The sequence below is a fragment of the Mobula hypostoma genome, chromosome 3 (genome assembly GCF_963921235.1).
Source record: "Mobula hypostoma chromosome 3, sMobHyp1.1, whole genome shotgun sequence".
Classification (NCBI taxonomy): domain Eukaryota; kingdom Metazoa; phylum Chordata; class Chondrichthyes; order Myliobatiformes; family Myliobatidae; genus Mobula; species Mobula hypostoma.
The window spans coordinates 174,206,369-174,216,836 of NC_086099.1; the positions used below are offsets into that span (position 1 = coordinate 174,206,369).

General features: G+C 41.0%; 1 pseudogene; it reads right to left on the reverse strand.

The window, feature by feature from the left end:
* LOC134343760 (pituitary tumor-transforming gene 1 protein-interacting protein-like) overlaps nucleotides 1–9,634 on the reverse strand; it is a 79,398-nt pseudogene extending 69,764 nt beyond the window's left edge.
* Between the last annotated feature and the right edge of the window lie 834 nt (nucleotides 9,635–10,468).

The window sequence follows — 10,468 nt, forward strand, 5'->3', positions numbered from 1 at the left end:
GTTGAAAAAAATTAAAATCTCAAAATACAACAAGAAAGTCAATATAACATTTAAAATTGCCAACTTATGATACTAAATATTTGCCAGTTAATGCCAAAGCAGTTGTGGCAGGTATTTGTAAAGTCTTGGGAATAATTTTCAAAATTGAAATGAACTGATTTAAGTATAGTCATATGTACAGTGAGTCTCTGGGAAGTGTTGTAGCTTTGGCACCCTGAAGTCAGATAAACAAAATTATCAGCGTCACCAAGCTGAATTTGTGCAAAGAGCTTTGTTTGGAGGTTGTTCTATATCCCATTACCTTGATCCTTGCACTTTATGTCTTCATATACTACACTTTCTCTGTAACTACAACACTACATTCTGTGTTGTTTTCTTTTTATTACCCTGATGAATGGTATAATCTGTCTGGATGACATGCAATACAAAAGCTTTTCAATTGTCATTGTCAGTGCATGTGACAATAATAAACCAATACTAATAATAATAATAATGTTCAATTCCACATAAAAGGAGTTAATTAGGCAGGCAAGTAAATGACTTGGAAATTGTAGTTTTAGTAATCTCCAATTAATTATGGTTACATTATACTTACATCAGTATTTTCCAAGCATTCTTCACAAGATCTAACTGTGAAATCTGAGCAATCTGCATGAAACATATAAAAGCTCATTAGCTAATGCAGGTACATTTTTTTTGAAAATTATGAAAGGATTAAAGATATGACTCATAAATGAGAAAGTATTTGTTTAAATGGTAGCAATTAATGATTCACAAGGTCAAAGTCTGAATGCTATTAATGTTCACAGGGACAATGTACTCAGGTCTTTGAAAAGCAATATGGAAGTGCAACAAGAAACCAGAAGGCAAGTATGATAATTCCTTATACCATAGCAAGAAACCACTTTGGCCCATTCAGTCTTTGCCACTCCAATTCCCTAGGTATTTTTCCTGCAACCTATCCTCTCCAGATTCCCATCAAATCCCACCTTTCACCAACACACCACTTACAATTACCAGTCAAACTGTCCATAGAAACCATAGAACCATAGAAACTACAGCACAGAAACAGGCCCTTTGGCCCTTCTTGGCTGTGCCAAACCATTTTCTGCCTAGACCCACTGACCTGCACACAGACTATATCCCTCCATACACCTCCCATCCATGTATCTGTCCAATTTATTCTTAAATGTTAAAAAAGAACCCGCATTTACCACCTCGTCTGGCAGCTCATTCCATACTCCCACCACTCTCTGTGTAAAGAAGCTCCCCCTAATGTTCCCTTTAAACTTTTCCCCCCTCACCCTAAACCCATGTCCTCTGGTTTTTTTCTCCCCTTGCCTCAGTGGAAAAAGCCTGCTTGCATTCACTCTATCTATACCCATCATATTTTTATATACCTCTATCAAATCTCCCCTCATTCTTCTACGCTCCAGGGAATAAAGTCATAACCTATTCAACCTTTCTCTGTAACTGAGTTTCTCAAGTCCCGGAAACATCCTTGTAAACCTTCTCTGCACTCTTTCAACCTTATTTATATCCTTCCTGTAATTTGGTGACCAAAACTGAACACAATACTCCAGATTCGGCCTCACCAATGGCCCATTTTTCCAGCTGGTCCAAGTCCCTCTGCAGGCTCTGAAAACAATCTCATCATAACATTCCAGCTCTTATACTCAATACTTCGATTAATAAAGGCCAATGTACCAAAAGCTCTCTTTACGACCCTATCTACCTGTGACGACACTTTTAGGGAATTTTGTATCTGTATTCCCAGATCCCTCTGTTCCACTGCACTCCTCAGTGCCTTACCATTAACCCTGTATGTTCTACGTTGGTGCAATACCTCACACTTGTCAGTATTAAACTCCATCTGCCATTTTTTAGCCCATTTTTCCAGCTGGTCCAAGTCCCTCTGCAGGCTCTGAAAACCTTCCTCACTGTCTACTACACCTCCAATCTTTGTATCATCAGCAAACTTGCTGATCCAATTTACCACATTATCATCCAGATCATTGATATAGATGACAAATAACAATGGACCCAGCACTGATCCCTGTGGCACACCACTAGTCACAGGCCTCCACTCAGAGAAGCAATTCTCTACCACCACTCTCTGGCTTCTTCCATCGAGCCAATGTCTAATCCAATTTACCACCTCTCCATGTAGACCTAGCAACTGAATTTTCCTAACTAACCTCCCATGCGGGACCTTGTCAAAGGCCTTACTGAAGTCCATGTAGACAATATCCACTGCCTTCCCTTCATCCACTTTCCTGGTAACCTCCTCGAAAAACTCCAACAGATTGGTCAAACATGACCTACCACGCACAAAGCCATGTTGACTCTCCCTAATAAGCCCCTGTCTATCCAAATGCTTGTAGATTCTGTCTCTTAGTACTCCCTCCAATAACTTACCTACTACTGACGTTAAACTCACTGGCCTATAATTTCCAGGATTACTTTTCGATCCTTTTTTAAACAACGGAACAACATGAGCCACTCTCCAATCCTCCGGCACTTCACCCGTAGACAGCGACATTTTAAATATTTCTGCCAGGGCCCCCGCAATTTCAACACTAGTCTCCTTCAAGGTCCGAGGGAACACCCTGTCAGGTCCCGGGGATTTATCCACTTTAATTTTCCTCAAGACAGCAAGCACCTCCTCCTTTTCAATCTGTACAGTTTCCATGGTCTCACTACTTGATTCCCTCAATTCCATAGATTTCATGCCAGCTTCCTTAGTAAATACAGACGCAAAAAACCTATTTAAGATCTCCCCCATTTTCTTTGGTTCCGCACAAAGCCGACCACTCTGATCTTCAACAGGACCAATTTTATCCCTTACAAACCTTTTGCTCTTAATATACTTGTAAAAGCTCTTTAGATTATCCTTCACTTTGACTGCCAAGGCAACCTCATGTCTTCTTTTAGCCCTCCTGATTTCTTTCTTAAGTATTTTCTTGCACTTCTTATACTCCTCAAGCACCTGATTTACCCCGTTTCCTATACATTTCATACAACTCTCTCTTCTTTATCAGAGTTGCAATATCCCTTGAGAACCAAGGTTTCTTATTCCTATTCAATTTGCCTTTAATCCTGACAGGAACATACAAACTCTGCACTCTCAAAGTTTCCCCTTTGAAGGCTTCCCACCTACCAATCACATCTGTCAACCAGAAGATCCCTGAATGTGGAAGGTAACCAGAGCAACCACGAAAATACAGTTAATGGAACAACATAAAAATGCCACAGGATGTGGTTACAAGTTTATAAAGATCAGGACAAGTAGAGCTGGTAGTTAGTAGCTCAATGTGCCACTTTTAAGATTTGGATACAGGAGTAAAGAAGTCTTACTCCACTTGTACAGAGAAATGGTGAAATTGGGATTACTATGCACAGATTACAACAAACGTAAAAGATATAAAATACAGCAGATACTCTCAACTCATATTTTGCTAAAGTATTCACCTGCAAAGATGTTAGCAATATGCCAGTAAGTGTGGAGAAAAAGAAGGTTGCTTTAAGTGGTAGAGATCTTAAGAAATGAGGTCCTGTTTCAGCTGAAAAGTCTTAAAGTTAATAAACCTCCAGGGCCAGACAGCATATATCCAAGGGTATGTAACAAGGTCTGTGCTTATATATACAAATCTCTGACATGTATTTTTCAAAAGTCAGTGAAGACTGGTGAAATCCCTAAGGATTGGAAACGGACTAATGCTGTCCTGGTATTCAAGAAAGGTGACCATACAGTCCCTGGTAACTCTAGACCAGTAAGCTTAATGTGTATCCTAGGTAAGATAATGGAAACAATAATAAAGAATGAAATGGAAAAGCAGCGGATAAGGAAAGGAATGTTAGCAGAAAGCCAAAATGGGTTCAGAAGGGAAATCATGTCTTACTAATATGATGGAGTTCTATGAAGAGGCAACTAAAATTTATGATCACAATAGAGCAGTTGATATAATTTACTTTGACTTTCAGAAGGCTTTTGACAAGGTACCCCACGAGAGGATAACAATCAAATTACAGGAGGTAGGGATTCAGGGTAAGGTGTGCAAATGGGTGCAGAATTGGCTCAAAAACAGAAAACGAGTTATGGTGAGAGGATTTTTTTCACACCAAAATGTTAAAAGTGGGGTTCCACAGGGATTGGCTTTGGAGCCGCCACTGTTATTAATTTACATTAATGATTTGGATAAGCACATAACAAATAAACGAATAAGGTTTGCAGATGACACAAAATTATGGGGATGGGCTGATAACATTTCGACAGCAGAATCAATACAGTTAGATCTAAACAAAATCCAGATGTGGGCAGATAAATGGCAAATGAAACTTAATGAAAGTAAAATATTACACACCAGTAGAAATATTATATATAAATATACTATGGGATGTCTAGGCGTCCTAGTAAACTCATCACTATCAACGTCTAGACAATGCACAGAAGCGATTAAGGCGGCGAATAGAATGTTGGGCTATATAATGCGCTCAGATGAGTTCAAGTCAAGAGATATTCTCCTTAAGCTGTATAAAGCACTTGTGAGACCACACCTTGAGTACTGTGTACAGTTTTGGTCTCCATATTTTTGTAAGGCATATGAAGGCACTGGAGCGAGTTCAGAGAAGGGTGACGAGACTCATTTCAGGTCTGCAGGGAAGGAACTATGAAAAAAGATTGAAATAAGTAGATGTAGAAAGAGAGGAGACATGATAGAACTGTTCAAAATCATTATGGTTATGATTCCAGCTGCTACTTCAAAATTAATCCATCAATGAGGACATAGGACCATAGGTAGAGAACAGTTAGAGAGAATTCATATTAACATCAGGGAACATTTCTTTACACAGCCAGTTGTGGACACATGGAACAAACTACCTAGTTGTGCAGTGTAGTTGAGAGTAGTACCTTAGAGACTTCCAAACTGAAACTCGATAGTTATTTTTACACACAATGTGAATAGGAATTTGGCAAGCTTTGTAGGGCCAAATGGCCTGTTCTTGTCAAAAACTTTCCAATATTTTAAAATCATTCTGTCTTTAAGGTACTTTCCCTTGTAACTGCAGGAGATGTAACACCACACATTTCGCCTTTTCCCACCATTCATGGACTTAGCCTTTCCAGGTGGAGCAAGGAATCACATGGACTTTTTCCAATCTACTGCACTACGTTATTCAGTGTAGTCACTTTTAAACTGGTGAAACCAAATGCACATCAAGAGACCGCCTGCAGAAAATCCATGTTAAGTTCACAGGAGCAACCTGAGCAATCAAATTTAAATCTCCATCCCACCCCAATCTAGAAGATTTGTGATTTCCTGCAGAAGTGAACAAATATACATTTGAGCAACTACCTTAATGCAACTATTAAAATATAGTTATTTCATGCAAGAGGTCTGACAAATAAGGCAGATGAACTCAGGGCATGGACAGCTACCTGGGACTAGGATAGCGTAACCAAACATGGTTGAGGGATAGGACTGGCAGCATAATGCTCCAGAGTATAGGTGCTTTGAGCAGTTGATTAAGGGAAATATTACAGCATTAGTCAGAGGTAAAATTATTGAAGGATCATCTGAAAATACTAAAGGTTTTACAAGTGGAGCTGAGGTACAAGGAATGATCACATTGTTAGGGTTGTATGATGGGCCCCAAATAATCAACTGGAATTAGAAAAACAAACAGGCATGGAGATTGTGAAGAGTTGCAAGAATAACAGGATGGTCATAGACTAGGACTGCCATCTTGTTAAGTGCATTCCAGAGAGTTTCCTTAAGCAGTATATAGAACAACGAGAGAGAGAGAGAGAGCGCGAGAGAGAGAGAGAGAGAGAGAGAGAGAGAGAGAGAGAGAGAGAGAGAGAGAGAGTAATAAGGTGGGGCAGGTGACTGAGATGACAGTAACTATAGTCAAATTAATTTTGAACTCTTTATGGAAAGAGACAAAACTGATTCAACAGGTTCAAGGTCCAAACTGGGCCGAGGCAAATTCTGACAGTTTGAAACAGGAGTTTTCTAAAGTTGATTGCAGTAGGTTGTAGTGGGCAAAGGGACCACAGGCAAGTGGGAAACCTTTAAAGGTGAGAGCTTAAGGTCTAACTGCTCCTGTTAAAGGAACACCAGCATCTGTACTTCATTAGGAGTTTGAGGAGATTTGCTATTTCACCAAAGACACCAGTAAATTTCTACAGATGTACTATGCAGAGAATTCAGACTGGTTACATCACTGTCTGATATGGAGACATCAATGCACAGTATCATAATAGGATTCAGAGGATTGTAGACTCAACTAACTCCATTATAGGCACAAGCTTCACATCATCAAAGACATCTCCAAAAAAATGATGCCTCACAAGAAAGCAGCATCCATCATGAACAATGCTCACCATCTGGGAGACGCACTCTTCTCTCTACTACCACCAGCAAGGAGAGTCAGAGCCTGAAAACTTCTACTCAACATTTTACAAAGTTTCTCCCTCTCCACCATCACATCTTTGAAATCTCTTGTGTGGTATTTATTTTACTGTAACTCACGGACACTCACTCTTGCCTGCACTGCTGCCACAAAACGACAAATCTCATGACTTATGTCAGTGATAATAAACCTGATTCTGAGACTTATAAGTACAATTAAGGGAAAAAGAGAGAATAGGGATGCTCAATGACCAATGGGACATCTTTGCATGGAGCCTCAAAAGATGGGCAAGGTCCTTAATACAAGTTTCTCCTTTGTTTTTACAAGTACAATGGAGGAAGACATGAAGACTTTGGAACTAGGAAGAGTAAATGGAGGTCTTTTGGGAATAGCCCACATTGCAGTAGAAGAGGTGCTGGAAGTCTTGAAAGACATAAAAATGATACCAGGGCCTGACCAGGTACATACAAGCCTTCGTTAACCAAGCTGCAAGATATAAGAGCAGGGAAGTTATAGTAATTCTTAAGAAAATATTAATGAGACCACATCTGATCACAATGTGCAGTTTCAGTTGGTTTGGTACAGAAAGGATGTGATGCAGTGGAGATTCACAAAGGCATGGCCTGGGATGGACTGTCTCAGTTAAGTGAGACTGGATGAGCTTTTGTTGCAGTGGAGAAGGCAGGGGAAGGAGTGGTAAATAAAGGCCTTAAGAGAGGTATACAAAATTATGAGGAGCATGGAAAGGACAGACAATAATAAACTTTTCCCACAATAGAGCTCTCTATAATCAGGAGGTACAAGTTTAAGGAGAGGAATAGACTTAGAGGCGATATGGAGAGGAAGTCTTTCCCCCAGAGGGCAATTGGAATTTGGAATGCACTACCGATGAGACCGAAGGAGGCTGAGACTCCCGCAATATTTTTTCTTTAATTAGCTAGAAAAGCACTTGAATTTAACTGTTAAAATTTGGAAGATTAAGAGTAGGTAAATTAGATTGATATTAATGGGTACTTGATGATTGTCATAGATGAGATGGGGCAAAGGACTCATTTCTATGCTGCATGACTCCAACATCTCCTTCTATATGCAGCTTTCCAGACTCTGAATTTCTTTCAGTTTTCTGCGTTAGTATTGCCTGACCTGCTAGGTATATTCCATAGCCCTACTATTTGCAAGGTGTAAGGCACACATATCTGTAAAACAGACATGATTGAAGGTCCAAGTGAGATTATACCTGAATAATCACATTCTTTATACCTGTGACAAAGAATGTTGGCAATGCTAATTCTCCTACTAACCTTTCTCCCTTTGTCCGGTTAGTCACTCCTCCTCGTTCCGTCCCTCATCTAGTTTCCCTAGTAGTTCACACACTTTGCCCTCCCATTCTGCTCTTCTTGGGAGTTAACCATCTACACACCTCAACAGTAGAACAATTGCTAGCCTGGCTAATCAAAACAATCCCTTCAGTTAATGTGCTCTACTGGCTTATAACATAAAAATAAGGATTCTAGACACAAGCATTCCACCCACCCTGTTACGTCAGTTTGTATGCAGCAGAACGGCCCCAAAAGTCCGGAGGGACAGTTTGAGGCATCCTAAAATAATAAGACCATAAGATAAAGGAGAAGCAGGCCATTCGGTCCATCGAGTCTGCTCTGCCATTTTATCATGAGCTGATCCATTTTATCCTATTTAGTCCCACTGCCCCGCCTTTTCACCATAACCTTTGATGCCCTGGCTACTCAGATATCTATCAATCTCTGCCTTAAATACGCCCAATGACTTGGCCTCCACTGCTGCCCGTGGCAACAAATTCCATAGATTCACCACCCTCTGACTAAAAAAATTTCTTCGCATTTCTGTTCTGAATGGGCGCCCTTCAATCCTGAAGTCATGCCCTCTCGTACTAGACTCCCCCATCATGGGAAACAACTTTGCCACATCCACTCTGTCCATGCCTTTTAACATTCGAAATGTTTCTATGAGGTCTCCCCTCATTCTTCTAAACTCCAAGGAATACAGTCCAAGAGCGGACAAACGTTCCTCATATGTTAACCGAACCTGAGTTAATGAGAGCAGGTGCACTATACCTTACACAGGCAGATTTAAACCCTCAGTTTGGCTTTACTGAGGGGTGTGGAGGTTGGATATGACGGTTGGTGAATAGTTACATTGGAAAGTTAATGACAAAGTGTGTTGTGGAGAAAGCCTCTGTACATTTGTAAATTTTTGTACATATTTGTTTTCATTTGTCTATTTGCAAATACTCCTTTTCTTCACAACTGGGCAGCTTTTGTTTTTTTTTTGCCTGCCACTGAACAAAACCCCTTGCACTAACATGCTGTTGTGGCTTACCATCTGTTTTTTTTCCCCAACTGGTGACCCTCATTAGGTTCACTTACCCACAATTGATAAAACGGGACAGTACCCCATTAATCCAGTCTCACAAATATTCCTTTTTGTTTTACCCATCAATCCCACAACCTTCTCTGTAATTTAGTCATAAATTAAAAATGTTTCCGAGTCCCCCATATGAAATGTTAACTGTTTCTCTTTTCACAATATTTTCTGACATGTTGTCCTTGAATGTTTTCAACGTTTTGTTTTATTACAATTTTATAACTTTCTATGTGAAAATATAGCTGGAATACTGTATATAGGGAAATGACGCCAAGATTATAGAATGATTTTATTGAGCAGGGAGCAAGATGATAGCGCTGAATAGCAAACAACTGTTTACATTTCACTGGTACAAAGGAAGGTTCCTATATGTAAAGGACAGAAAAGAAAAGGGAGTCGAGTGACAAACTTCGATATCAACAGGCACGGCTACAGGCAACGCAGCAAGTTTCTCACGGATACCAGTTCAGCTGAGCACGCAGTATAAAGGGGGAGAGCGGAAAGTTGGAAGGTAGGTGTACCCAGGATGGTGTTGAGGGGGAGAAGGAGAGGGAATGAGGTGTTTAATTAGGGAAATGCACGCCAAGACCTCGGACCAGTAACTCGACTGGAACCACCAGCACTCGGTGCAGACTACATTTCCCGGTGAGTCCACCACCCTTTACCTTTGCTGGTCGAGCCAGGCAGCCTAAGGGAGGTGAGGAAAACGACGACCAGGGCGGTTCTGACACACAACATTTTGCAGCTCCTTCCGTTTCTTCTCTCTTCCTACATCTGCGGGAACTCCCGAAGCACCCCGCGCACAGCCGGCGCCACGCGCATGCGCCCCCACCCATCCCGGCTGCGTGTCACAGTGACCGGTGCGCGGACGCGGAGCTCGAGGGCGGGAGTTGGCGCAGTCACGGCACGTGGAAGATCGTGGCGTGCAAATTGCGTGACAGAATTCTGACACGCAAAAACCCAGTCTGCGTGGCGTGAGCAGAACTAGGTACTAGATTTTTCTGGTGTGCATTGTTGTTGTTGCTCTCAGCGCCTTCTGGCGACAACCTTGCCATTTCTTTAGAATTTATCTGTTTTGTTTTAATGCTGAGCTGCTCGCTCGATGCTCAACCCAGCATGGATGAAAAGGGTGCAAGGAATCTGCTGAATTCAAACCCAGGGCCATTTACTCCGAAGCTCGATGGGGATACCACTGCACCACCAGCCCGCTATGGTGTGTTGTATAATGTGCTAACAGTGTTGCACCTGTATAAAATTTATTTGATTGTTTGTGGAAGAGTAAGGAAAAATTGCTTACACAAGAAATAATAGTGCATACAGAAGAGCCTATTATAGTTAAACAATTTCACTCAGACTGGATTTGGAGAAATCACACATGAAACACTGTGCCTGACATCTCCATGGTATATCTGTATAAGTTTGTTGAGTCTTTGATATACCAAATCTTATCAAACTTCAAATGAAATATCGCCCCTGGTGTGCCTTCTTCATGATTACATCAATGTATTAGGCAAAGGATAGATCCCCTGAGATGTTGACACACAAAAACTTGTTGCCTCTTTGAAAATGCAAATACAAGCAAATCTGCAGATGCTGGAAATTCAAGCAGCACACACAAAAAAATGCTGGTGAACGCAGCAGGCCAGGC